The sequence below is a fragment of the Mesoplodon densirostris genome, chromosome 15 (genome assembly GCF_025265405.1).
Source record: "Mesoplodon densirostris isolate mMesDen1 chromosome 15, mMesDen1 primary haplotype, whole genome shotgun sequence".
In the NCBI taxonomy this organism is placed as follows: domain Eukaryota; kingdom Metazoa; phylum Chordata; class Mammalia; order Artiodactyla; family Ziphiidae; genus Mesoplodon; species Mesoplodon densirostris.
In genome coordinates this window covers 9,616,493-9,643,535 of record NC_082675.1, presented here as the reverse complement: position 1 = coordinate 9,643,535, position 27,043 = coordinate 9,616,493, and the positions used below count along the sequence as shown (strand labels likewise).

The 27,043-nt window shown below is 40.8% G+C and overlaps 1 protein-coding gene across 8 annotated transcripts in view; it reads left to right on the top strand.

Annotated features, from left to right (window-relative positions):
• ATXN2 (ataxin 2) overlaps positions 1-27,043 on the top strand; it is a 137,601-nt gene that overhangs the window by 42,238 nt on the left and 68,320 nt on the right. The gene's annotated exons all lie outside the window — the stretch shown is intronic.

The following is a 27,043-nucleotide window of genomic DNA, read 5'->3' as shown; positions in this document are numbered from 1 at the left end:
GATCAGCAGACTTAAAGCCTGTGGATCAAATTGACTCATCAATAAATAAAGTTTTATTGAAACACAGTTATGCCCATTCATTTATGCATTGTCTGTGGCTGCTTTAATGCTACAGCGGTAGAGTTGAATAGTTATAATAGAGACTATATGGTTTTCAAAGCCAAAAAATGTTTACCATCTGGCCCTTTATAGGAAAAGTTTGCCAAGTCTAGACCTAGATTATTTTCCCTACTGCATTTCAGCTATTACGGTTGTTCAAAAATACATATTGTACCAGCTTTAGTGAAATAACACAGAACATATTTTGTCTCAACACTCATCCTTTGACTCTAGATTCATCTAGTATAGTGTGATTTCATCTAATTCCTTATTTCAAGTTAGATTTAGTCTTTTTTTTTTTTTTTTTTTTTTTGCGGTACGCGGGCCTCTCACTGTTGTGGCCTCTCCTGTTGCGGAGCACAGGCTCCGGACATGCAGGCTCAGCGCCCATGGCTCACGGGCCTAACCACTCCGCGGCATGTGGGATCTTCCCGGACTGGGGCACGAACCCGTGTCTCCTGCATCGGCAGGCGGACTCTCAACCACTGCGCCACCAGGGAAGCCCTAGATTTAGTCTTAAGAATCACTTTTGCTTGCCAGCTCCTTTGTCACAGTAAGTCAAAAACCATACATGAGAAAATTGGTTATTGGGAATGCTCTCTATAATCAACTGTCCCCTCCCCCATCTACAGATTTATCTTCCCCCTTGCCATCATTGTTCTCTTTCCTTTAGCTTTAGTAGAGGAGGTATCTCACTTCCTGTTTAATCCCAGCTTCTCCAGTCATGCCCTTGACTCTGTCCATTTTACCATTGCTGGGTTCTTGCTCTTTTATGTCACCTCTCTGTGTCCAGACTCTTCAACCTCTTCCTTTCCACTTACTCTTTCCCTTTAGCCTGACAACTGGTTCAAGTCCTTCTCATCCTAAAAAGGATCCCTTTTTATCTTGAATTCTTCTAACTACTGTTCTGTTTTCCTTTCTTATCCAAATTTCTTTTTTTTTTTTCTTTTTGCGGTATGCGGGCCTCTCACTGTTGTGGCCTCTCCCGTTGCGGAGCACAGGCTCCGGATGCGCAGGCCCAGCGGCCATGGCTCACGGGCCCAGCCGCTCCGCGGCATATGGGATCCTCCCAGATCGGGGCACGAACCCGTATCCCCTGCATCGACAGGCGGACTCTCAACCACTGCGCCACCAGGGAGGCCCCCAAATTTCTTAACTGGCATTTTCTACTGACTCCTCCCATGAGGAGTAGTAGTCTGCCTTTTATGCTCACAACTTGGAAACTTCTGAGGCTACCAGTAACCTCTAGTTGCTAGATCTTTGGGGCTGTTTCAGTCTTTACTGCTGCATTTGACCCTGTTGATTTCACCCTCCTTCAGAAGCTGCTCCTCTGTTTTTCATGGGTCTTATTAATCAGTTCTATCCTGCTTTATTCTTGGGCTTCATTTCTGTCACACTGCCCTTCAATGTGTTTGTGTTCCCCTAGTGTTTCTTTTTTTCTTTTCTTATGACATGAACTTTTTTTTTAATAATAATAATTTTTAAAATTGTAATTATTTGCTTGAGTGTCTCTGTCTCACTTTTTCCCACCCCTTTTTTGTTTGTTTGTTTGTTTTGGCCATGCTGTGCAACATGGCGGGATCTTAGTTCCCCGACCAGGGATCAAATCTGTGCCCCCCTGCCGTGGAAGAGCAGAGTCCTAACCAGTGCACCACCAGGGAATTCCCTGACATGAGCTTTTAAGGTTTAGTCTCTTTAACAACTTTATTTATTTATTTTCTTTCTTTTTTTTTTTTTTGCAGTACGTGGGCCTCTCACTGTTGTGGCCCCTCCCGTTGCGGAGCACAGGCTCCAGACGCTCAGGCTTAGCAGCCATGGCTCACGGGCCCAGCCGCTCCGCGGCATGTGGGATCCTCCCAGAATGGGGCACGAACCCGTGTCCCCTGCATCGGCAGGCAGACTCTCAACCACTGCACCACCAGGGAAGCCCTCTTTTTTTTTTTTTTAAATTTTATTTTTTTATTTTTGCCACGCCTCGTGGCTTGCAGGATCTTAGTTCCCTGACTAGGGATTAAACCCGGGCCATGGCAGTGAGAGTGCCGAATCCTAACTACTAGACCACCAGGGAACTCCCTTTCTTTCTTTGCCCACTGCTCTTACCCACATTTCAGTCGCTTATATACTCTCATAATATCGGCTATCACATAGAAGCCTCCTCTCCAGCATCTCTCCATCACTGCCCTTATACCATGTTGTATTATAATTAGATGTTTCTGTCTCCCCCATTATGAGTTCTGTGTGTATGGATACTGTATTTTTTTCATCCTTGGAGCCTAGTTTGGTGTTTTGTCACACAATATGCTCTCAATATAAATGTCTTTTTGGGGGGGTGGTGGCTGCATTGGGTCTTCATTGCTGCGTGCAGGCTTTCTCTGGTTGTGGCGAGAAGGGGCTACTCTTTGTCACTTTGTATGGGCTTCTCATTGTGGTGGCTTCTCTTGTGGAGCACGGGCTCTAGGCGCGCAGGCTTCAGTAGTCGTGGCACATGGGCTTCTATAGTTATGGTGCACGGGCTTAGTTGCTCCGCAGCATGTGGGATCTTCCTGGACCAGGGATTGAACCCATGTCCCCTGCATTGGCAGGCGGATTTTTATCCACTGCGCCACCAGGGAAGTCCCAATAAATGTCTTTTGAATGTATGAAATGAGGGCCTTCATATACTTTTAAAGAAGCAGTTTCATGCAAAGAACAAGAAAGCCATAAGTGGTCTTACGTCTACAGCCAGGCAGCAAATACTTACTGGGCTCTGTAATGTATTCATTGCTATGCTAATTGCTATAGACAGTACAGAGAAATTCAAGACCTAATATATTTTGGGTCCCTTTTGAGAACTTAGGGATGCTGTATACCCTCACCCTACACAAAACGCGTATGCAGAGACTTCTACATTTAATTCCGTGGTGTTCACTGTTTCCTAGGGAGTTCATGTACTCCATGTTAAGAAGCTCTGCTCTAGGCATTTTCAGAGTTGGAGATACCAAAGCATGTGAAAGAATTCAGGAAAAATGGAAAGTTGAAATTGGTGACATTGAATCCCAGATGGAGTTCAGAGACATGAAAAATTGTGTATGTTGTAGTAGTTGGAGGAAGTCGGGTTGTGAATGTGTGATTAGAGAGCAGTGAGAAATAAAACTGTACAGATTATTTTATTCTGGTGTTGCACTGTTTTGTTTTCATGTGGGCATCCTGTATGTCTCTTAGGGTGGGGTCCTATGAGTAACAAAGAGGGATCTTTTCTGAAGGGCATGACATTAGGAATGCCATGTCAGTCGCTAAGGAAGAGGCAGATCCCAGAGCAGGATATGGCCTGAGAATCCTTAAATTCTGTGTTCCAGATTCATTCATGGGCGGTGCTCTAGTATGGCGGGGCCGGCCATAGCCTTGCAGCTGAGTAGGCACATTCTTGGAGCAAGGAGTGCAGTAGGTTCTATAGATGGGCAAGAGGTGCTAACATTGGACAGGTAGGCAGCTCTAAAGGTGGAGAAGTGATTGGGATCGACAGCCTGCCCTTTGGGCAGGAGGTAGGATAGGCCTTGTGGTAGGTAGGCAGGTGGTCTTGTGGCTGGGGGCTGTCGAGGAAGCTGAGCAGGAAAGCCCTGTCAGGGGGTTGTCTTGGGCTTTGGGAGTAGCTTTGGTAGCTTTTCTAAGTAAGTCCATGTTCGAATAGTCTTCTGTTAAAACTGTACTGTTAGAAAGTTTACTGCCTCAACCTTGCTGTGGGCTAGTTAAAGAAGGATGTATGTCCATGCCAGGGCCAAATAGTAAATGGAGATCCATCAGCATTTACTGAGGCCAGTATGGAGGTGGCACAGAGTTTATTGAGATAAAAAAAATTAAACAGGTATGGTGGAACAGGTGATGGAAACCTAAACAGAGTAGTTTGAGGTACATAATAGGGAAGTATTCCATGTTTATTAAAATATATGGTTTCATTTATTAAAATTTTATCTCTATATGTTTTTAGAGCATACAGAAATTATCTGCTATATTCTTCATGTTTATAACTCTTCTATTTTTAGTTTTTCAAGGAACCTCCGTACTGTTCTCCATACTGGCTGCACCAGCTACATTCCCATCAACAGTATAGGAGGGTTTCCTTTTCTCCATACCCTCCAGCATTTATTATTTGCAGACTTTTTGATGATGGCCATTCTGACCAGTGTGAAGTGGTAGTTTTGATTTGCATTTCTCTAATAATTAGTGATGTTCAGCATCTTTTCATATGCTGTTGGCCATCTGTATGTCTTCTTTGGGGAAATGTCTGTTTAGGTCTTCTGCCCATTTTTTGATTGGGTTGTTTGTTTTTTTGATACTGAGTTGTATGAGCTGTTTGTATATTTTGGAAATTAAGCCTTTGTCGGTCTCATCATTTGCAAATATTTTCTCCAGTTCTGTGGGTTGTCTTTTCGTTTTGTTTATGGTTTCCTTTGTTGTGCAAAAGCTTATAGGTTTGATGAGGTTCTGTTTGTTTATTTTTGCTTTTATTTATTGCCTTGGGAGACTGACCTAAGAAAACATTGCTACAATTTATGTCAGAGAATGTTTTGCCTGTGTTCTCTTCTAGGAGTTTTATGGTGTCATGTGTTGTATTTGTCTATGAGCCATTTTGAGTTTGCTTTTGTGTATGGTGTGAGGAAGTGTTCTAACTTCACTGATTTACATGCAGCTGTCCAGCTTTCCCAGTACCACTTGCTGAGGAGACTGTCTTTTCTCGATTGTATATTCTTGGCTCCTTTGTTGGAGATTAATTGACGGTAGATGTGTGGGTTTATTTCTGGGCTCTCTATACTCTTCCATTGATCTATATGTCTATTTTTGTGCCAATAAAAAAGGTAGCATTCCTGAACTCCCTAGTAGGTAATTCTGACAAGTCCAGGACATTTTCAGGAAGACAGTTTACTTAGTAGTATTGTCTAATGCAAGTATACCCAGTTACTGTCTGGTTTTAGTTTTATTTTTTCTCTTGCTCTGCACAGTCTCAGTGGAGTCTTATGAACACCAAATATATTAAAAAACTAGTAATAAAGCAGGGCAATAAAGGAGTGTGGATAAATTGCCTCCACCTTAATTTCTGATCAGACCTGGCAAATAGTTTTAAGTGAGAATGTGCACTTGAACAGTTGGTCTTCTAATTTATACTACAGAAGAACAGTCTGAATCTGTAAAATGTTTTATATATCTGCCGAGGAAACAGAATGGTGTTTGTATAGCTGTTCAAGAATTGGAATTAATTTTGTCTACTAACTTTTTCTTAATCTGTTGCCAAACACTTTTGCTATAAGTTTAAGAGTTAGTTGTTGTAAAAAGACTACTGTGTTGGCTAATAGTATTGGAAGACAGTTCCCACATTCTGTTTTCTGATTCCTGAATATTTCCGAATTTACCTTGGATTTTTTGCCCTAAATCTTCTATAAAATCACTTTCTTTCCCCTTTCCTTTCTCTGTCTTCCCTTAACTTTTGAGATGAAAACAGTACCTTTTATAAAAACCCCCCTCAAACAAAATTAGACCATTTCATTCTTTAGGATGGCATAGGCTAAAGGCTCCTCCTCCCCGCTCAAAATGGGGTTCTGAACCAGGAGCCTAATGGAGAAGCTGAAAACAGAATGTTCACCTCTGGATACCACTATACAAAGTGTATCTTTCTATTGAGGTTTTTGTTAGAATTTTGCCTGAACTATTCTGGAGGTAATGTAGGAATTAGAAATCTAATGTTCTGTGGCATCTATCACCTTGTTTTTAAATACAGCAGGCCTCACGAAGTGGACTTCGATTTTTCTCTTGTTCTTCTGTGTTACATTAATCTGGCTTTGCTGTAGAATTGGTTGTGCACTTGATCCTGTGGAGTCTTGACTACTGATCTTCATTCAGATTTTTCAAAGAAATCTGGTTTGTGGGCTTAAATTTTTTTCCCTGGTACTTGGTTGATTTTTTAAGTCAAGTAGAGCAGCATTTTTTAGGTATTTTCAATTATTTTATTTTATTTTATTTTATTTATTTATTTTTTAATACATCTATATTGGAGTATAATTGCTTCACAATACTGGGTTAGTTTCTGTTGCACAACAAAGCGAATCAGCCATATGCATACACATGTCCCCATATCCCCTCCCTCTTGAGCCTCCCTCCCATCCTCCCTTTCCCACCCCTTACATCATTTCAAAGCACTGAGCCGATCTCCCTGTTCTATGCTGCTGCTTCCCACCAGCCAACTATTTTACATTCGGTAGTGTATATACGTCTATGCTACTCTGGCTTCACCCTCCCACCCCATGTCCTCAAGTCCATTCTCTATGTCTACCTCTTTATTCCTGCCCTGCAACTAGGTTCATCAGTACCCTTTTTTTTAGATTCCATATATATGCGTTAGCATACGGTATTTGTTTTTCTCTTTCTGACTTCATTCTGTATGACAGACTTAGGTCCATCTACCTCACTACAAATAACTCAATTTTGTTCCTTTTTATGGCTGAGTAATATTCCATTGTATATATGTGCCACATCTTCTTTATTCATTCATCTGTCGATGGTCATTTAGGTTGGTTCCATGTCCTCGCTATTGTAAATAGTGCTGCAGTGAACATTGTGGTGCATGACTTTTTGTTTCTTGTTTTTTTCACACACACACACTGTATTTTATTTTTACAAGAAATAAATAAACTGACACCAAGCATTGTAAATGGATGACCACAACAAAAGCAACAATGATTGCAATTACCAAACACGAAACACACTCGTACTATGTCATAATATTGACATTCAGTCCAGTAATCCTCCATTGTAACAGCTCCTTTACTTTGCAGTGAAAATTGATTTGTATATTTTTTGCCTCTGAGTCCTTGTGGGATTTTTTTTTATCATTGTTCAAACAGAGTCACAAAAACTATAATCATCCTCATCAGTTCACTCAGTCCCATGTAATTAATTTTTTTTTCATCTTGATCTTTTGTTAGCACTTTTATGAATTCATCAGTTTTCCATTAGAGTTCTGAAAATGCTTATTCATTCAGTTCAGCGGTATAGTTAGTTACCACAAACCTCTACTTGTCAGAGTCTTTTCCATGAATTCCTTGAAGATGAAACCCTTTTATAGGAACATTTTTGCAAAAGCATCAGAGTACACCCAGAACTGTCTGTAAATAACAAAAGACTTAAAAATGACCACAGTTAAAGATTTGATGAAAGTTCATAATAATGCAATTGACAAAGAAGTTTAGTTATTTCTGAGATATACATTTTAAAGTAATAACTAGAATTATGACTTACAACATTATACCAGAACATATAAGATTTTTAGAAATTTAATGTAATGTCTGAAACATTTATATTAATATATTTCCATACAAATAAACCAGAGAGTTTAGTATTAATTGTTTTTTGTTTGTTTGTTTGTTTGTTTATACTGCAGGTTCTTATTAGTCATCAATTTTATGCACATCAGTGTATACATGTCAATCCCAGTCACCCAATTCAGCACACCACCATCCCCACCCCACCGTGGTTTTTTCTCCTTTTGAATTATGGTTTTCTCAGGGTATTGTCCAGTACAGGGATTGCTGAGTCATATGGTAGTTCTATTTTCAGTTTTTTAAGGAACCTCCATACTGTTTTCCATAGTGGTTGTATCAATTTACATTTCCACCAACAGTGTAGGAGGGTTCCCTTTTCACCACATCCTTTCCAGCATTTATTGTTTCTATCTTTTTTGATAACGGCCATTCTGACCACCGTGAGGTGATACCTCATTGTAGTTTTGATTTGCATTTCTCTAATAATTAGTGATGTTGAGCATCTCTTCATGTGCCTCTTGGCCATCTGTGTGTCTTCCTTGGTGAAGTGTCTATTTAGGTCTTCTGCCCATTGTTTTAACTGGATTGTTTGTTTTTTTGATATTGAACTCCATGAGCTGTTGTATATCTTGGAGATTGATCCTTTGTCTCTTGTTTCATTTGCAAATATTTTCTCCCATTCTGAGGATTGTCTTTTGGTCTTGTTTGTGGTTTCCTTTGCTGTGCAAAAGCTTTTAAGTTTAATTAAGTCCCATTTGTTTATTTTTGTTTTTATTTCTGTTATTCTAGGAGGTGGGTCAGAAAAGATCTTGCTGTGGTTTATATCAAAAAGTGTCTTTCCTATGTTTTCCTCTAAAAGTTTTATAGTGTCTGGTCTTACATTTAGGTCTCAAATCCATTTTGAGTTTATTTTTGTGTATGGTGTTAGGGAGTGTTCTAATTTCATTCTTTTACATGTAGCCATCCAGTTTTCCCAGCACCCCTTATTGAAGAGGCTGTCTTTTCTCCATTGTATGTTCTTGCCTCCTTTGTCATAAATTAGGTGCCCATATGGGCATGGGTTTATCTCTGGGCATTCTATCCCGTACCATTGATCTATATTTCCCTTTTTGTGCTAGTACCATACTGTCTTGATTACTGTAACTTTGTGGTATAGTTTGAAGTCAGGGAGCCTGATACCTCCGTTTTGTTTTTTTTTTTTTTTTCCTCAAGATTGCTTTGGCTATTTGGTGTCTTTTGTGTTTCCATACGAATTGTAAGATTTTTTTTGTTCTAATTCTGTGAAGAATGCCGTTCGTAGTGTGATAGGGATTGCACTGAATCTGTAGATTGCTTTGGGCAGTATAGTCATTTTCGCAATATTGATTTCTTCCAATCCAGGAAAATGGTATATTTCTCCACCTGTTTATGTCATCTTTGACTTCTTTCATCAGTGTTTTATAGTTTTCTGAGTATAAGTCTTTCACCTTAGGCAGGTTTATTCCTAGGTATTTTATTCTTTTTGTTGCAGTGGTAAATGGGAGTGTTTCCTTAATTTCTCTTGCTGATTTTTCGTTGTTGGTGTATAGGAATGCCAGAGATTTCTGTGCATTAATTTTGTATCCTGCAGCCTTACCAAATTCAGTGATCAATTCTGGTAGTTTTCCAGTGGCATCTTTAGGATTTTCTATGTATAGTATCATGTCATCAGCAAATAGTGACAGTTTTACTTCTTCTTTTCCAGTTTGTATTCCTTCTATTTCATTTTCTCTTGATTGCCATGGCTAGGACTTCCAAAACTATGTTGAATAAGAGTGGGGCGCAGTGGATGGGAATCAGCCTGCCAGTGCAGGGTACACGAGTTTGAGCCCTGGTCCACGAGGATCCCACATGCCGCGGAGCAACTGAGCCTGTGCACCACAACTACTGAGCCTGTGCTCTCGAGCCCGCAAGCCACAACTACTGAGCCCACGTGCCACAACTGCTGAAGCCCGTGTGCCTAGAGCCTGTGCTCCACAACAAGAGAAGCCTGCGCACTGCAATGAAGAGTAGCCCCTACTCGCTGCAACTAGAGAAAGCCTGTGCGCAGCAACAAAGACCCAACGCAGCCAAAAATAAATAAATAATTAATTAATTAAAAAAGAAAAAGAAAAGAGTGGCAAGAGTGGACATCCTTGTCTTGTTCCTGATCCTAGTGGAAATGCTTTCAGTTTTTCACCATTGAGTGTGATGCTTGCTGTGGGTTTGTCATATATGGTCTTTATTATGTTGACGTAGGTTCCCTCTATGCCCATTTTCTGGAGAGTCTTTATCATAAATGGGTATTGAATTTTGTTCAGAAGCTTTTTCTGCATCTGTTAAGATGATCATATGGTTTTTATTCCTTAATTTATTAATGTGGTGTATCACATTGATTGATTTTCATATATGAAGAATTCTTGCATCCCTGGGATAAATCCCACTTGATCATGGTGTGTGATTCTTTTAAAGTGCTGTTGGATTCTGTTTGCTAGTATTTTGTTCAGGATTTTTGCATCTATGTTCATCAGTGATACTGGTCTGTAGTTTTCTTTTTTTGTGATTTCTTTTCTGGTTTTGGTATCAGGGTGATGGTGGCTTTGTAGAATGAATTTGGGAGTGTTTCTCCCTCTGCAGTTTTTTGGAAGAGTTTGAGAAGGATCTGTGTTAGCTCTTCTCTAAATGTTTGATTGAATTCGCCTGTGAAGCCATCTGGTCCTGGACTTTTGTTTGTTGGAAGATTTTTAATTACGGTTTCAATTCATTATTTGTGATACGTCTGTTTATATTTTCTAATTCTTCCTGGTTCAGTCTTGGAAAATTGTACCTGTCCAAGAATTTGTCCACTTCTTTGTGGTTGTCCATTTTATTGGCATGTAGTTGTTTGTAATAGTCCTTTGTATTTCTGCAGTGTCAGTTGTGATTTCTCCTTTTTCATTTCTAATTTTATTTGCGTTCTTTCCCTTTTTTTCTTGATGAGTCTGGCTAAGGGTTTATCAATTTTGTTTATCTTCTCAAAGAACCAGCTTTTAGTTTTATTGATCTTTGCTGTTGTTTTCTTCATTTCTGTTTCATTTATTTCTGCTCTGTTCTTTATGATTTCTTCCCTTCTACTGACTTTGGGTTTTCTTTGTTCTTCTTTCTCTAGTTCTTTTAAGTGTAGGGTTAGATCGTTTATTTGAGATTTTTCTTGTTTCTTGAGGTGAGATTGAATTGCTGTAAACTTCCCTCTTAGAACTGCTTTTGCTGCGTCCCATAGGTTTTGGGTCGTCATGTTTTCATTGTCATTTGTTTCAATGTATTTTTTATATTTCTTCTTTGATTTCTTCAGTGATCTCTTGGTTATTTAGTAGTGCACTGTTTAGCCTCCGTGTATTTGTGTTTTTTACAGTTTATTTCCTGTAATTGATTTACACTCCTATAGTATTGTGGTAAGAAAAGAAGCTTGATACGATTTCAGTTTTCTTAAATTTTCCGAGGCTTGATTTGTGACCCAATTCTGCCACTTTTGGGTGGAATGTTCTATAAATATCAGTTAGATCTGTCTGATCTGTTGTGTCATTTAAAGCTTGTGTTTCCTTATTTATTTTCTGTTTGGATGATCTGTCCACTGGTGTAAGCGGGGTGTTAAAGTCCCCTACTATTATTGTGTTACTGTCGATTTCTTCTTTCATGGCTGTTAGCATTTGCCTTATGTACTGAGGTGTTCCTATGTTGGGTGCATAAACATTTATAATATCTTCTTCTTGGATTGATCCCTTGATCATTATGTAGTGTCCCTCCTTATCTCTTGTAATTTTATTTTATTTTATTTTATTTTATTATTTTTTTTGCGGTACGCGGGCCTCTCACTGTTGTGGCCTCTCCCATTGTGGAGCACAGGCTCTGGACGCGCAGGCTCAGCAGCCATGGCTCATGGGCCTAGCGGCTCCGTGGCATGTGGGATCTTCTCGGACCGGGACACGAACCCTGGTCCCCTGCATCGGCAGGTGGACTCTCAACCACTGCGCCATCAGGGAAGCCCCAGTCTTTATTTTAAAGTCTATTTTATCAGATAGGAGTATTGCTATTCCAGCTTTCTTTTGATTTCCATTTGCATGGAATATCTTTTTCCATCCCTTCACTTTCAGTCTGTATGTGTCTCTAGGTCTGAAGTGGGTCTCTTGTAGACAACATATATATGGGTCTTGTTTTTGTATCCATTCAGCCAGTCTGTGTCCTTTGGTTGGGCCATTTAATCCATTTACATTCAATGTTATTATCGATATGTATGTTCCTATTAGCATTTTCTCAATTGTTTTGGGTTTGTTTTTTATGGGTCTTTTCCTTCTCTTGGCATTTCCTGCTTAGAGAAGTTTCTTTAGCATTTGTTGTAAAGCTAGTTTGGTGGTGCTGAATTCTCTTAGCTTTTGTTTGTCTGAAAAGCTTTTGACTTCTCCATCGAATCTGAATGAGATCCTTGCTGGGTAGAGTAATCTTGGTTGTACGTTTTTCTCTTTCATCACTTTAAGTATGTCTTTTTTTTTTTTTTTTTTTTTTGGCCGTACACGGGCCTCTTACTGTTGTGGCCTCTCCCGTTGCGGAGCACAGGCTCCGGATGCGCAGGCTCAGCGGCCATGGCTCACGGGCCTAGCCGCTCCGCAGCATGTGGGATCTTCCCAGACTGGGGCACGAACCCGTGTCCCCTGCATTGGCAGGCGGACTCTCAACCACTGTGCCACCAGGGAAGCCCCACTTTAAGTATATCTTGCCACTCCCTTCTGGCCTGTAGAGTATCCACTGAAAAATCAGCTGATAACCTTATGGGGATTCCTTTGTACATTATTTTTCCCTTACTGCTTTTAATATTTTTTCTTTGAATTTAATTTTTGCTTGATTAATATGTGTCCTGGTGTGTTTTTCCTATGGTTTATCCTGTATGGGACTCTCTGTGCTTCCTGGACTTGGGTGACTATTTCCTTTCCCATGTTAGGGAAGTTTTCCACTATAATCTCTTGAAGTATTTTCTCAGACCGTTTATTGTTCTATTCTTCTTCTGGGACGCCTATAATTCGAATGTTGGTCTGTTTAGTGTTGTCCCAGAAGTCTCAGAGATTGTCTTCAATTCTTTTTATTGTTTTTTCCTTATTCTGCTCTTTGGCAGTTATTCCTGACATTTTGTCTTCCAGATCACTTATTCGTTCTTCTGCCTCTGTTATTCTGTTATTGATTCCTTCTAGTGTATTTTTCATTTTAGTTATTGTGTTGTTCACCTCTGTTTGTTCTTTAGTTCTTCTAGATCTTTGTTAAACATTTCTTGTATTTTTTCAATCTGTGCTTCCATTGTATTTTCGAGATTCTGGATCATCTTTACTATCATTACTCTGAATTCTTTTTCAGGTAGATTGCCTGTTTCCTCTTTATTTATTTGGTCTTGTAGGTTTTTACTTTGCTTCTTCATCTGTGACATGTTTTTTGTGCCGTCTCTCTCTTTTTTTTTTAATGAGTGGGATTGTGTTCCTGGTTTACTTGTTGTTTGGCCTGAGGCTTCCACCATTGTTGGGTAGAGCTGAGTAGGTTATTGGGTAGAGGTGGGTAGGTTATTGGGTAGAGGTGGGTATGTTATTGGGTAGAGGTGGGTATTGGTGCTGAGATGAGGAACTCTGTGAGACCTCACTCTGATGAATATTCCCTGAGGTCTGAGGTTCTCTGTTAGTCCAGTGGTTCGGACTCAGAGCTCCCACCGCAGGAGCTTCTGCCTGACCCCGGGCTCATGAATCAAGATCCCGCAAGCCGTGTAGGGCAGCAAAAAAAAAAAAAAAAAAAAAAAAAATTAAAAAGAGAACAATAACAAAGTAAAAAATAAAATTAGACTAGGAAACTAACAGATATGTTAGAAAGAATATAAAAATAATAATATAGATGGTACATCAGTACCACAATAGTAAAAAAAGAGAAAGGGAAAAGGGGAAAAAAAGGGGCTGGGGAGGTGGAGTGGGGGAGGCCTTGGCCCTGGAGAGCAGGGCCTAAACAAGGGTGAGGTTTGGGTGGTGGGCAGGGCCAATGCTCAGGACCCACAGGGCTGGAAGGAACAGAAGGGGCCCAGGTGTGCCCCCCACCCCTGGTCTCAGGGCACGGGACCTCACCTGGGAGCCCAGCAGCCTTCCTGGGCTCGAGTGGGCAGGGCAAACGCCCTCCTCTCCTCTCACCTGCTCTTCTGGTCTGAGATCTGGGAGGGCCCCTCCCGCCTGCCTCTCCTCATCTCTTGGGCCTCCCTTCTATGCCCCCAGGACCAGTGTGGCTGGGTGGGGGTGGGGTGGGGGGCCTTGGAGGGCAGGGGACTGTCCTGGGAGCTCAGCAGGTTCCCCTGCCCTCAGTAGGTGGGCAATTGCCCTCCACCCTTCTGCTCCCCCTGGATGGCCCCTCCCACCTGCCACTCCTGATCTCCCCAGCCTCCCTCCTGTGCCCCCAGGTCCCATGTGGCCTGGATGGGGCTTTGGGGCGGGGGGAACCGGCTTGAGAGCTCAGCAGGCTCCGCTGCCCGAGTAGGCCAGGTGATTGCCCTCTGCTCCTTTCCCGCTCTTCCTGGAGAGCCCCTCCCACCTGACTCTTCTGATCTCCCTGGCCTCAGGGGCACCAATCTTGATTGGCCTCCACTTCTCTCCCCTTGGTCCCCCTGCGTCCTACTGGTTCACTCTGGGGTTCCTCCTGTCTTCTTGGGGGGTCAGAGTTCCCCACCAGCAGCCGGCAGACACCCTAGTTGTAGGGAGATGCTAAGTCCGTGTCTTCCCACACCACCATCTTGACTCCTCCCCGCAGCAGCATTTTAAGTGATAAAATTTCTGAACAATTTCAGCTCAACTTTTAATTTAGCTAATTAAAGGTTTTAAGAAAATTGCTTTTCAAATGTTAAATTGCTAATTACAGTGCCTTTATGTTACATGAAGGGCCTAGTAAAACTAAGGTGAAATATTTTATCTTAAAAATGTTTTGCCTAAAGTTTTAACTAGGGAATCCAATTTGTACATCTCACAAACAGAGTTTATTAGTAGGGGAAATAAGAACTATTGCATATTTATTTATTTATTTACTTTTGGCCATGCTGCGCCACATGCATGCATGTGGAATCTTAGTTCCCGGACCAGGGATCAAACCCTTGCCCCCTACAGTGGAAGTGCAGAGTCTTAACCACTGGACCGCCAGGGAAGTCCCCAGAACTACTGCTTTTTAATATTTAAGTAGGATATATTTTTCTCTCAGGAATATTTTTTTTATCTCATTTTATCACAGTACTATAAAATTTTGTAATTCGTTTTGTATAGGAAGAGTATCAGGTTTCTTCATTATTGATGCATTCTGGTGCAGATTGGCGCTGCCTAAATAGAGCTTCTGGGTTGAATTACTTTATTCAGACTTGTGAAAGTATATTGTAACATCAAAAGCATTTGTATGGTTGTTTATTGTGGAAGCCCTGTATCCTTTGCACTTTCTGAATGGTGCACCGATCGAGATGTCTGTCCTGTTGTTTAGTCATATTCTAGGCTTTCCCGTTGGTTTCCATCAGAGGAACAGAAACACAAATTAATTTGCAAATTGTATTTTTAACAAGAACAGAACTTAGGTATTTGCTTCTCCACATCAGTTGATCCTTTCCAGACTTTGGTCAAAGGAGTACCTAGGCCAGATCTCAGAAAAGAACAAAAGAAAATGATTTGGGTGGTTTGGTTTGATTGTAACTAGAAAACCATAGAGTCTCTCTTTAAAATTTTAATTAATTTATTTTTAACACAAGGAGTGATGTTTGGACTGAAAATAAGAGACTCTTAACATGATACACTATACTTTTCCTTGGAGTTGCTTCTTGCTCAGGAAAGAACTTCTTCACGTGGCATACTGTGTTTCTTAGAGCTCATTATTGCTGCTTTTCCTCTCCTGTATTTGCACTTTTGAAGCTGACATCCTTGAGCTCTTTTGCCTACTTCAGCTGTTCCAGTAGTCTCCACCTCAGTTCTCTTGCTAAGGCTCTGTCATTTCTTCCTTGAATGATAAATTTACTTTGAGTTACAGGACTCAGAAACTTTCTGTGATGATCACAGTCAAAATAACTATTGCTCTAGGCTATATTACTTTGTTGTCAGACATCTCATCCCTTGTTAAAAAATCTACAGTGACCACTGTTGATTACAGAATAAAGTTGGGATGCCATACCTTGGCATTCAGGGCCCTCCCCAGTGGAACTTCTCTTTTTCAACCTCATCTCATTATTCCCCAGTATTAATCTGCTTCTTGACCTAAGGTGGTGTTTTCTGCATGCTAGATATTCTTCTCTCCATTTTTGAGCTTGGTTATCTTACTGTTGGATTTATTCTCCACGCTGAATATCTTCCTTCCTAACTAGAATTTTAGATACTTTTTCAAGACCAAGCTCAAATCTCCTTTCCTCTTTAGAGTCTTCCCTGACCTTCCCAGCTCACTGTGGTCTGTTTTGATTGCCTATAACAATGGCTTCTAAGCTTTACTGTATTTTATTTTCAGCACAGAATAGTTTGTTCCCCACTACCCCCAAGGAAATCTCATGCTGAATCCCACTTATAAGGCAGTGGTGGGGGAGGGGATTGGGAATTATCCTAGAACCTTATTTATTCAGCTTTTGCTCTTGTCTGCTCAGGTACCCTTAAGAAATCAGATTTCATGGAGCACAGTTGAAAAATCAGTTGTCTTACCTCATGTACTGAACACTCAGCTTTACAAAGCAGTGTATATCTTTTTGTGAGTGTATTTTGTCTCTCCCAATGCATTATAATTTTCTGGAGTTCAGACATCATGTTCTAGAACCTAGGGATGTGTACACCCTGTGGTATCTAGCATAATGCCTTACAGATATGTAGTAGGTACTCAACGTATACTGATTCTTTCAATTGATATTTTTAAAGTTTTATAGGCCTTTTTTTTTTTTTTGCGGTACACGGGCCTCTCACTGCCGTGGCCTCTCCCATTGCGGAGCACAGGCTCTGGACGCGGAGGCCCAGCGGCCATGGCTCACGGGCCCAGCTGCTCCGCGGCACGCGGGATCTCCCCAGACCGGGGCACGAACCCGTGTCCCCTGCATCAGCAGGCGGACTCTCAACCACTGCGCCACCAGGGAAGCCCATAAAGTTTTATAGGTCTTTACACGCACTACACCCAAGCCAGGGAAAAACTAGTAGTTTTGGTGTTTCTTTTTTTTTTCTTTCTTACGTAGACATTGCCATAGACAACTGGTAATTACCACTCATTTCCAGGAAACTCAAGAAAGCAATTATTCCTAGCCAGACTAAAAGCAGCTTTCCTACAACATGACATATCCAGAGTATATTTTTCTGACAAAAGGTTGCTTCTAGTAGGCATTTTAATACCCTTTTGAAATACAGAAAACAAAATCCCAGGTGCTAACTTTGAAAACAAGACCCAAATGATTCTGGTACAAGTGAGAGAAGTCAGAAGCACAGGTGAGGGAGTGAAGTATTAGAACATGCATGTGGACTATTTTGAAGGTCTTTTAAAGTAATTTGCCTTAGTTGCTGTGTATGTTAGAAATGCATACATACTTGAATTTATCTCAAAGGACACAATGTATTCATTTGTGAAGAACAGTATGAAATCAGCTTTACTTCGGTTCAGTTTGAAATCACATGAGTAAAAGATACCACACCTTAGAGATTAGCTTATTTTATTTTTGTGCTAACCAGGGTAGAAATAAACCCCTTTCTACTTATGGGTCACAAAACTCATTTTCCTTGTTCAAGTACCCTAGAGGCAAAGATATGATTGGGTAGTTCTCTGTTTGAAAAAAATGACATTCTTTTCTAGTAAGATAAGAAATTATTTTTAAAATTTTAAAAATTTTGAGTAAAATGCGGAGTGCAGGTGATTGGCCTGTTCTTAATTTTGTCGTGTTGGTCTGTCCTGTTCTGTGGAATGTTGTTAGGTGTTGCATGGATTTGCTCACCAGTGTGTTCTCCTTTATTGTAACATCTCCATCTACTAGAAAGTCATGGTTTTGCCATTATTGGCTTTTATTTTATTTGCACAAAAGACTTTTTTTTTAATTAAATTTAATTTTTTTGGTTGTGCCCTGTGGCTTGCAGGATCTTAGTTCCCCGACCAGGGATTGAACCAATGCCCTTGGCAGTGGAAGTGTGGCATCCTAACCACTGGACTGCCAGGGAGTTCCCCCAAGAGACTTTTAAAGACAGGTGTTTGGTCAAGAATTCTAGCTGCTGGGACGAGAAGAGATTATGAACAGGGAAGTCTTTGTTGCCTGTTTGTAGGGGACATGTGCTACAGAGATGGATTCTGATTTTCTGTCCTGACCCTATCATGTGTGAAGTCAGGATGACCTGTGTTTTGTTTTTCAACACTTTATACTAGTTCTTCCTGATTCATTTTCTCCTTTAAAGCTTAAAGTTGAAGAAAAAACAGACTTTTGTGGATCTAACCTCAAAGACTTGAATTTTGTGGTTACATAACTGTCATCTTATGGTGTATCAAACAAACCACTTCCAACATTTTAAATGTTAAATAGTTCTGCTTAACAGGCCCAGAATTATGATTAGAAATTAGTTGTGGTTGTTCAAAATGAACATTATCCACTTCTGCATTTTTTAATAGGCAAGTGCTATTGTCTGATTCATATTGTAATATAATTATAACTTCTTGGTATTTAGAACAGAGGGATATATACATTTGGAATGTATTTAAGTTTCCCATAGTTTTGTGGCTAAGACCCTTAATATCTTCAAATGTTAGTTTGAAAATGGTAGATTTTGCAAAATTTTATTTTCAAGTTGATCATTTGGAACAGAACACTATTCCTGCAGAAATTTAGCTCTGTTACTTCAATACCATTCATTTCCATCTTATTTTAGCAGCCTGCTTTCATGACTTTGTCATCACTTGTAACTGCTTCTCTTCCAGAATGCCCTCCAGGATCTACTCTGACCATAGCCACCTTGACCTTTACTCTCCTACTCCTTTTCTTGTTACCTCTCACAGGGCTCTCTGACCCTTCCCTGGCAACCCTAATTAATGACTACCACCTCCAGTTCCTTACTCTGTTTACCTCGTTTCCTTTATCCACAGCAGAATGCTCTTTCTTCCTTCTTTTTAGAACACATAGCCAGTGTTCTTAACCTGGATCCATGGATTTCCAAATGGTTCATGGAGAAGATTCAGGGCATTGATGAACTTGGGTGGGAAAAAATATCACATCTTTATTTTCATTAATCTTTGATTGAAATGGAACGTTTCTTTTTTCTTTTTTTTTAAGATGTTGGGGGTAGGAGTTTATTAATTAATTTATTTTTGCTGTGTTAGGTCTTCGTTTCTGTGCGAGGGCTTTCTCTAGTTGTGGCAAGCAGGGGCCACTCTTCATCGCGGTGCGTGGGCCTCTCACTATCGCGGCCTCTCTTGTTGCGGAGCACAGGCTCCAGACGCACAGGCTCAGTAGTTGTGGCTCACGGGCCTAGTTGCTCCACGGCATGTGGGATCCTCCCAGACCAGGGCTCGAACCCGTGTCCCCTGCATTAGCAGGCAGACTCTCAACCACTGCGCCACCAGGGAAGCCCAGAGCGTTTCTTTCCGTTATTAATGCAGACAACAAACCACTAGTGTTAGCAGTATCTGTGACTTCCATGCCTATAGAATTCAGTTAATTTCATATCACTTGTATAGATTTGGATTTTTTAAATTAATTAATTAATTTGGTTGTGCTGGATCTTAGTTGCGGCAGGCGGGCTCCTTAGTTGTGACATGCAAACTTTTAGTTGTAGCATGCATATGGGATCTAGTTCCCTGACCAGGGATCGAACCTGGGCCCCCTGCATTGGGATCTCAGAGTCTTAACCACTGCGCCACCAACGAAGTCCCTAGATTTGGTTGGGGTTTTTTTGTTTCTTTTTAATTTTTTTATTATTTATTTTTGGCTGCGTTGGGTCTTCATTGCTGCACACATGCTTTCTCTAGTTGCAGTGAGCGGGGACTACTCTTGGTTGCAGTGTGCAGGCTTCTCATTGTGGAGCGTGGGCTCTAGGAGTGTGGGCTTCAGTAGTTGCAGCGTGTGGGCTCAGTGGTTATGGCATGTGGGCTCTAGGGCGCGCGGGCTTCAGTAATTATGGTACGTGGGGCTCAGTAGTTGTGGCTCATGGGCTCTAAAGCACAGGCTCAGTAGTTATGGTGCACGGGCTTAGTTGCTCCGCGGCATGTTGGATCTTCCCAGACCAGGGCTCAAACCCGTGTCCCCTGCGTTGGCAAGCAGATTCTTCACCACTGCACCACCAGGGAAGCCCTCCTTTGATTTTCTTTGTATTTTTTGCATTTAAATCCATAGGCTTCCTGCAAATGCTGAAGGGGTCCATAGATCAAAGAAAGAGGTTAAGAATCCTTAATCTACAGGCTCCCTGTGGCCCATTTCCCTGCAGTTTTCTCTTTTTTTCCTCTCTCTTGTCTGAGGACAGCACCTCTACTTGTTCCTTTGCTTTTGTTGTTTCATTCCGCACACCCTGGGCCCTTACTGTGTTCATTATTCCCATCTTATTTGTTTATCCTGTTCTTTAATACTGTGTTCTTTAATATTATCTGTATAATAAAATACATGGTTTAATATATATTCATAGTGTAAAAACTTACGTAGAACTGAAGAGTATAAAATAAAAAGGTAATCACTCCTCTGGCCTCAAATTCCATTTCCCTGGGGGAATCCTATGGACTTGTGTGCAATTCAGAAAAATATTATTTTTAACTCTACTCTAGTCTGTATTAGAACACCTTTTACTTCCCCCTAAATTATATTTTAGCACTTTAAACATTAGATTCTAAAAGATTTACTCCACCTCTGTAATTACTCTCCCTTAGCTGGGAGCTTCTGCAGGAAAAGACGGGGATTGTGTCTTAGTCAAAAATGAATCCCCAGCTCATCCAAACTGAATGACCAGCACATACATTATCAGTACTCAGCAATGCTAAAGTTGAATTAAAAATGGCCTCTTAGTTGCTAGGTTGGCACCCACTGTAACTGATGCACTGTTGTGTATAGATTGGTCCATATAAAACTCATGGTACATGATGAGAAAAACTTTTTAATTATTTATTTATTTTTGGCTGTGTTGGGTCTTTGTTTCTGTGCGAGGGCTTTCTCTAGTTGCGGCAAGCGGGGGCCATTCTTCATCGCGGTGCACGGGCCTCTCACTATCGCAGCCTCTCTTGTTGCAGAGCACGGGCTCCAGACGCACGGGCTCAGTAGTTGTGGCTCACTGGTCTAGTTGTTCCGCAGCATGTGGGATCTTCCCAGACCAGGGCTCGAACCCATGTCCCCTGCATTGGCAGGCAGATTCCCAACCACTGCACCACCAGGGAAGCCCAAGAAAATATTTTTTTAAATTGTTGAAAAATGTCACAGTATTAATAATTGATCAAAACAGAACAGTATCATTGAAATAAGTTATTTTTGGTTATCTGGAATTTCAGTGTTTGAGAAAAAGTAAATTTAATTGAGAGATGAAATGGGTAGCTGAGGATTTTGGTGAAGACTTTTCTGAAAGTACATTTGAGGGCTTCTGATGTCAAGTCTGATAATGATTTTTTAATTTCATTCACTTTTATGTCATTTTGTAGTTTTAATTTTAAATTTATTTTTATTAACTTAAAGCATGTCACTACACTAGCACATTAGTTTTTTCACCACTCTTCTGGCCATTTAAAAAAATCTCAGACAACTTGGATTTTTCAGAGTCCTAATTGACTGAGGATATATTGATAGAAGAGGAAAAATTGAGCAGAGAACATTTATTTCCTGCGTGTGGGGCTGAGGAATGCCTGAGCGAGGCTGCGCATTGGTTGAGACATTTCTGATTACCACCAGGTGGCAGCACTGGCTCAGAACGACTGGGTTTCTGCCCTGAATCAGTAGGAAGGGAAGGTTTAGAGGCAGGGGACAACGTTATGCCCTTTCCCTCTGTCTCCCCCTTTCCCTAAATTGGATGTCATAAGGCAGGGAATGAAGCACATCTTCGTTATATTTTATTATCTGATCATTTTATTGTTTTCTTTTTTTCTTTCTGTGCTTGTAGTTCCTTCAGAAACAGGTAACGTTTTTCTGCCAGTCACATTGTATTCTTGCTTCTTGCTTTTATAATGCTTTTGCTTCTTATCGTAGAGGATAATGGAGAATTAATATATTCTGACCTTATGGCATTGGAAAATCTGCACACAAATTTGCACACTTGCAATTAGATTATAGCCAGTTGATTTTCTGAATTTTACAGAAATCCTGGCAATAACATTTTACCATTTAATACCAACTGTGATTTTTCAAAAATCCAAACATGGCTGTTAATAAAATAACATATTCAGGATTTACAGTAGTAGATACCGGTAATAGTGTAGAATGGAATATCCAGGTCTCGCTTCCTTCTAACTAATGATACTGTGTTGACCTGAAATACAGTATTTAGGATCAGGCTTTTCCTCGCCACCTTGACACTTTAGCCTCATTTTGCTGATTCTCTGCTTCTGCACATCTTATGCACGTCTTTCCCTAAACCATTTGCTCATCTTTATTTATTTATTTTTGGGGGTGATTTATATCAACTTTATTTCAACTTTGCATATTTTTTATGACATGTGCATTGTTTCATTGCTTTCAAACCTGCCTTTTGTTTTTCACAGTTAACTTTGATTATTCTTGTGAGCAGACTTGAATCAACGCACTACATTTACTAATGATGGTAGATTCTTTTGAAGCTCTTTTTTAAACATCTTTATTGGAGTATAATTGCTTTACAGTGTCGTGTTAGTTTCTGCTGTATAACAAAGTACATCAGCTATACATATACATATATCCCCATATCTCCTCCCTCTTGTGTCTCCTTCCCACCCTCCCTATCCCAACCCTTCTAGGTGGACACAAAGCACCAAGCTGATCTCCCTGTGCTATGCGGCTGCTTCCCACTAGCTATCTGTTTTACATTTGGTAGTGTATATATGTCCATGCCACTCTCTCACTTTGTCCCAGCTTACCCTTCCCCCTCCCTGTGTCCTCAGGTCCATTCTCTATGTCTGTGTCTTTATTCCTGTCCTGCCCCTAGGTTCTTCAGAACCTTTTTTTTTTTCATTTTTAGATTCCATATATATGTGTTAACATATGGTATTTGTTTTTCTCTTTTTGACTTACTTCACTCTGTATGACAGACTCTACGTCCATCCACCTCACTACAAATAAGTCAATTTCGTTTCTTTTTATGGCTGAGTACTACTCCATCGTATATATGTGCCACATCTTCTTTATCCATTCATCTGTCGATGGACACTTAGGTTGCCTCCATGTCCTGGCTTTGGTAAACAGAGCTGCAGTGAACATTGTGGTACATGACTCTTTTTGAATGATGGTTTTCTCAGGGTATATGCCCAGTAGTGGGATTGCTGGGTCACATGGTAGTTCTATTTTTAGTTTTTTAAGGAACCTTCATACTGTTCTCCATAGTAGCTGTATCAGTTTACATTCCCACCAGCAGTCATTTGCTCATCTTTAAAAAGGGACTTTCTTTGGGGGAAATTTTTAAGTTAAGGAATATCATTCCTTACTAATAGATACATACTTTTGTGTTTTCCCTCCCCTGCTTTTCTGCCCTGAAAGGAAAATGTGATGCTAAGTAACAACCTGTGAACAGTTAATTCCTTTATAAGGTTGGTATTGTAAACAGAAGATTTAAGATGAAAATGTAGCATTAAAAAAATTAGGTTGTTTAATCATGGCCTCTTAATACCAACCTAAATTATAATTAGCAGAGTATAACTTGGTTCAGTGAAGTTTTAAATGCTTGCCTTTTTCACATTGGCTCCCTGTTCGGGATTCTTTTTGATTTTGTTTAAAATCATACTGATAGAAATATATTTTGAGCTATTTTTATTGTATATTTCAGTCTTTCAATTTGAGGACAGCTTGGCTCAGTCCCTAGTCTTTCCTAAATACTTTGACATAGCACATGTACCCTACAATGATAAAAGTCCATTTGTGTGGATCTGTTAAAAAAAATCTTCTATTCTGGGTTTTAATTTCTTGAATAAAAAAATATTTAATGCTGGGTTTCCATCTAAGTAAATGCTTTACTCATTTAAATATATGCTTTTCAAAAACTAGTGTGATTAAAACATTAACAGGATCTTAAATATGAATTAATAATCCCACTACTTCTTGTAGAGCAGCGGTCCCCAACCTTTTTGGCACCAGGGACCAGTTTCGTGGAAGACGATTTTTCCGGAGGTGGGTAGGGGATGGTTTTGGGATGATTCAAATGCATTACATTTATTGTGCACGTTATTTCTATTATTATTACATTGTAATACATTATGAAATAATTATACAACTCACCATAATGCAGAATCAGTGGGAGCCCTGAGCTTGTTTTCCTGCAACTAGATGGTCCCATCTTGGGGTGATGGGAGACAGGGACACCCGAAGCGTGTTGCTTATGTCCAGTCTACTCTGTGATCTCATTTTGGTTGCTGTCACTGCAGAAAACCCTGCTTCACAAGGATAGGATGTTGGAAATGGAAGCAGGCTTTTCAGTGCTTTTTTGGCAATCTCAGGATATTCCACCTTGACTTTAATAATCCGGAACGTATGGAGATTTGAAGTTGTCTCAAACATAGTTTTAAGGCCACTGTCATTTGCAATCTCAAGCAGTTGATCCTCTTCTAGCATAAACAAAGTTGATTCACCTGGTTTATTCACAAATGGGTCGTGGATCCATTCCTTCCCAGTTCAGGGGTCTTTTGTGTTTGGGAAGTAATGCTCAAACTCTTTTGAAAGCTGAGATAGGTGATCATGCACCAGCTAGGAGAAAGAAGGCCCTGGCTCAGTTTTTTTCAAAATCTCTGCTAATGTTTGAAACATGTCAAAAATCCCAGTGTTCACTTGTTACCCCCATAATTCCAATTCAGCTTTGAATGCAGCCACTTTATCTGCCCACTTGAACACAGTTATCATTCTCCCTTCAAGTGACAGATTGAATTTGTTGAGCAGGTTGAATATGCCACACAAGGAAGCAAGTTGTGCGACCCATTCTGTGTCACTGAAATGTGCTGCCAGCGGTGACTGTTTTTCTAAAAGAAATCTCTGGAGCAGCTCTCATAACTCAGAAACTCTGGCCAGTGATCTGCCTTTGGAAAGCCATCTCATCTCTGTGTGTAAGAGATGACATGTGTGCCCTGCGTCCATCTTCTCACAGAGCTGCGTGAGCAGACGTGAGTTAAGGGCATGTACTTTAATGTGGTTGATAATTTTAATCACTTCCTGCAAGACGTTGTTAAGTTCAGGTGACATTTTTTGGCTAGCCAGCATTTCTTTATGGATGACACACAGTGTATAGACTAACATTCAGAAGAAACCTCTCTGACCCGACTAGTGAAACCAGAAAACCGTCCAGTCATGGCAGCTGCTCCATCCATGCATATACCGACACAAAATGACCAGTTGAGTTTTCCTGATGTGTAATCATTCAAAGACTTGAATAGTTCTGCAGCTATGGTGTTGGTTGGCAACAAAAGTGCACATAACATATCGTCATGCACATCCTCCTGAAAATTATATCGCACAAAAACAAGCATTGTTGCCTTGTCAACGTCGCTTTAAGACACATTTGATGAAGTGGTGGCCTTCAGTAATTGCTTCTGTTCACGTTTTTTTCTTTTGAAAAACTCCAAAGGCTTGTCTTTTAATTCAGGGCGCTTGGTCTCCATGTGGCAAAGCAGTTTTGAAGGTTTCATGGCTTCATTGGATAGCTGGTCACCACATATTATACAAGTGGGCTTGGAGAATGTGAATCACCTGTTGCAATGAACCCGTAATTTAAGTAGGACTCCTGGTATTTTCTTTTCAGTGCAGCTTTCTTTTTGTTGGCAGTCTCAGAGTCTTCTGCTGTCTCATCATTGGGTCTTTCCCCCTTTTCAAAGAAGCTCTCCAGTGATGTTTGTTTTCTACTTATTTTGGCGAGGGTTAGCTTGTGGGCTTACAAAGCTGTGACTGAGACAAGTGCACAGTGCGGGAAAGAGGCGCGGACAGAAGTGGTAATTAAAATAAGGGGCGGGCCACGCACGGACTAAAATAAGTGTCGGATTCTGACTTAAAGCCTGCCACCAGAGACAGCTGTACAATTGAAGTACATCAACTCACTTGCCCCTATAAAGCCTGCCACCGGATGCAACTTAATTGTCACTTGCCACTCACTGACAGGGTATTGATATGAGTCTGCAAGCACTCATGGTCTCTGTGCAGTCAAACCTCTCTGCTAATGAAAATCTGTATTTGAAGCCGCTCCCCAGTGCTGTCATCACTGCTTCAGCTCCACCTCAGATCATCAAGCATTAGATTCTCATAAGGAGCGCACAACCTAGATCCCTCACGTGCGCAGTTCACTGTAGGGTTCATGCTCCTATGAGAACCTAATGCTGCCGCTGATCTGATAGGAGGCGGAGCTCAGGCGGTAATGGGAGTGATGCGGAGTGGCTGTAAATGCAGATGAAGCTTCTCTTGCTCGCCTGCCGCTCACCTCCTGCTCTGCAGCCTGGTTCCAGTACCGGTCCGTGGCCTGGGGGTTGAGGACCCCTGTTGTAGAAGATAACATGACTGGTTTGTAATTTTTCTGTGGTCTAGTTTTCTGTTCTAATTTTGTGAGAATTAAAGTAGGGAATTTCAGCCACCTAATGTAAGTCATTATTTGATGTTTTTCTTGGAGCATTTCACATTCTTGAAAATATACATGGTAAAATCAGTTTTACCAAGAATTTCTGTAACTTTAAGATGATGTAGAGTAGAACTTGACTCAGGCAAGTGTCATATAAAGCCAAGTTTTTAGGGCCATCAGTGGCTTACAGCTGAAGGTGGCATTATGAAGATAACATCAGTGGTTAGAACCTCTTAGCTTTTCCAAAATGCAGTCATCTTCCAGTGAATGCTAATTCCACTCCCAGCTGAGGCCTGCTGCTTTGAGGATCCCCCTTGGTACGCTCTTGGCTCTTATAATTGCTAGTAACGGGAGCCGTGCTGCCTGATAGAGCTGGCAGCTAAGCCCATAGGTGCAGTTATGCTTTTATTCCCTAGTGTGCATGAATACACACCCACATCCACTTATCCACCTGTAGCTTGAGATGAGAGGAGGTAAGAGCTAGCTAGGCTTATAGTGCCATGCCTAAATTTGCTGGCTCAAGTTTCTTATTTCACCATCACCTTGCCCACTGGGGAGCCAGTGACGGTTATAGAAACAGTACCAAATCAAAAATCCCTCTGGAATTATCTCTTTTGAAGGAGACACAGGTGTTGATTTTTTCCCTTCCTCCTCCTCCTTGATGGCAGCTTGAAGTAAGGGTGAGAGTATGGTGACTGGGAGCCAGTACTCTCTAGGAGAGCCAGATCAGCAGAAGTATTACTCCGCAGCCCTGTGCTAGGTGATACCCTATAGGTCCAGACAGCTAAATGTAAGCCAGTATCTCCAAAGCATTTCCTAACACTGTCATTGCCCAAGTAGACCTTTATTTAGCTGGGTCCTAACTTCCAACTAGGGATTTTCTTTTCTGGACAGCAGCTATGATATATATAGTTCCTGTCAGGTGAGCATACTAATGGCATTCTCCTCTCACAAGCTAGT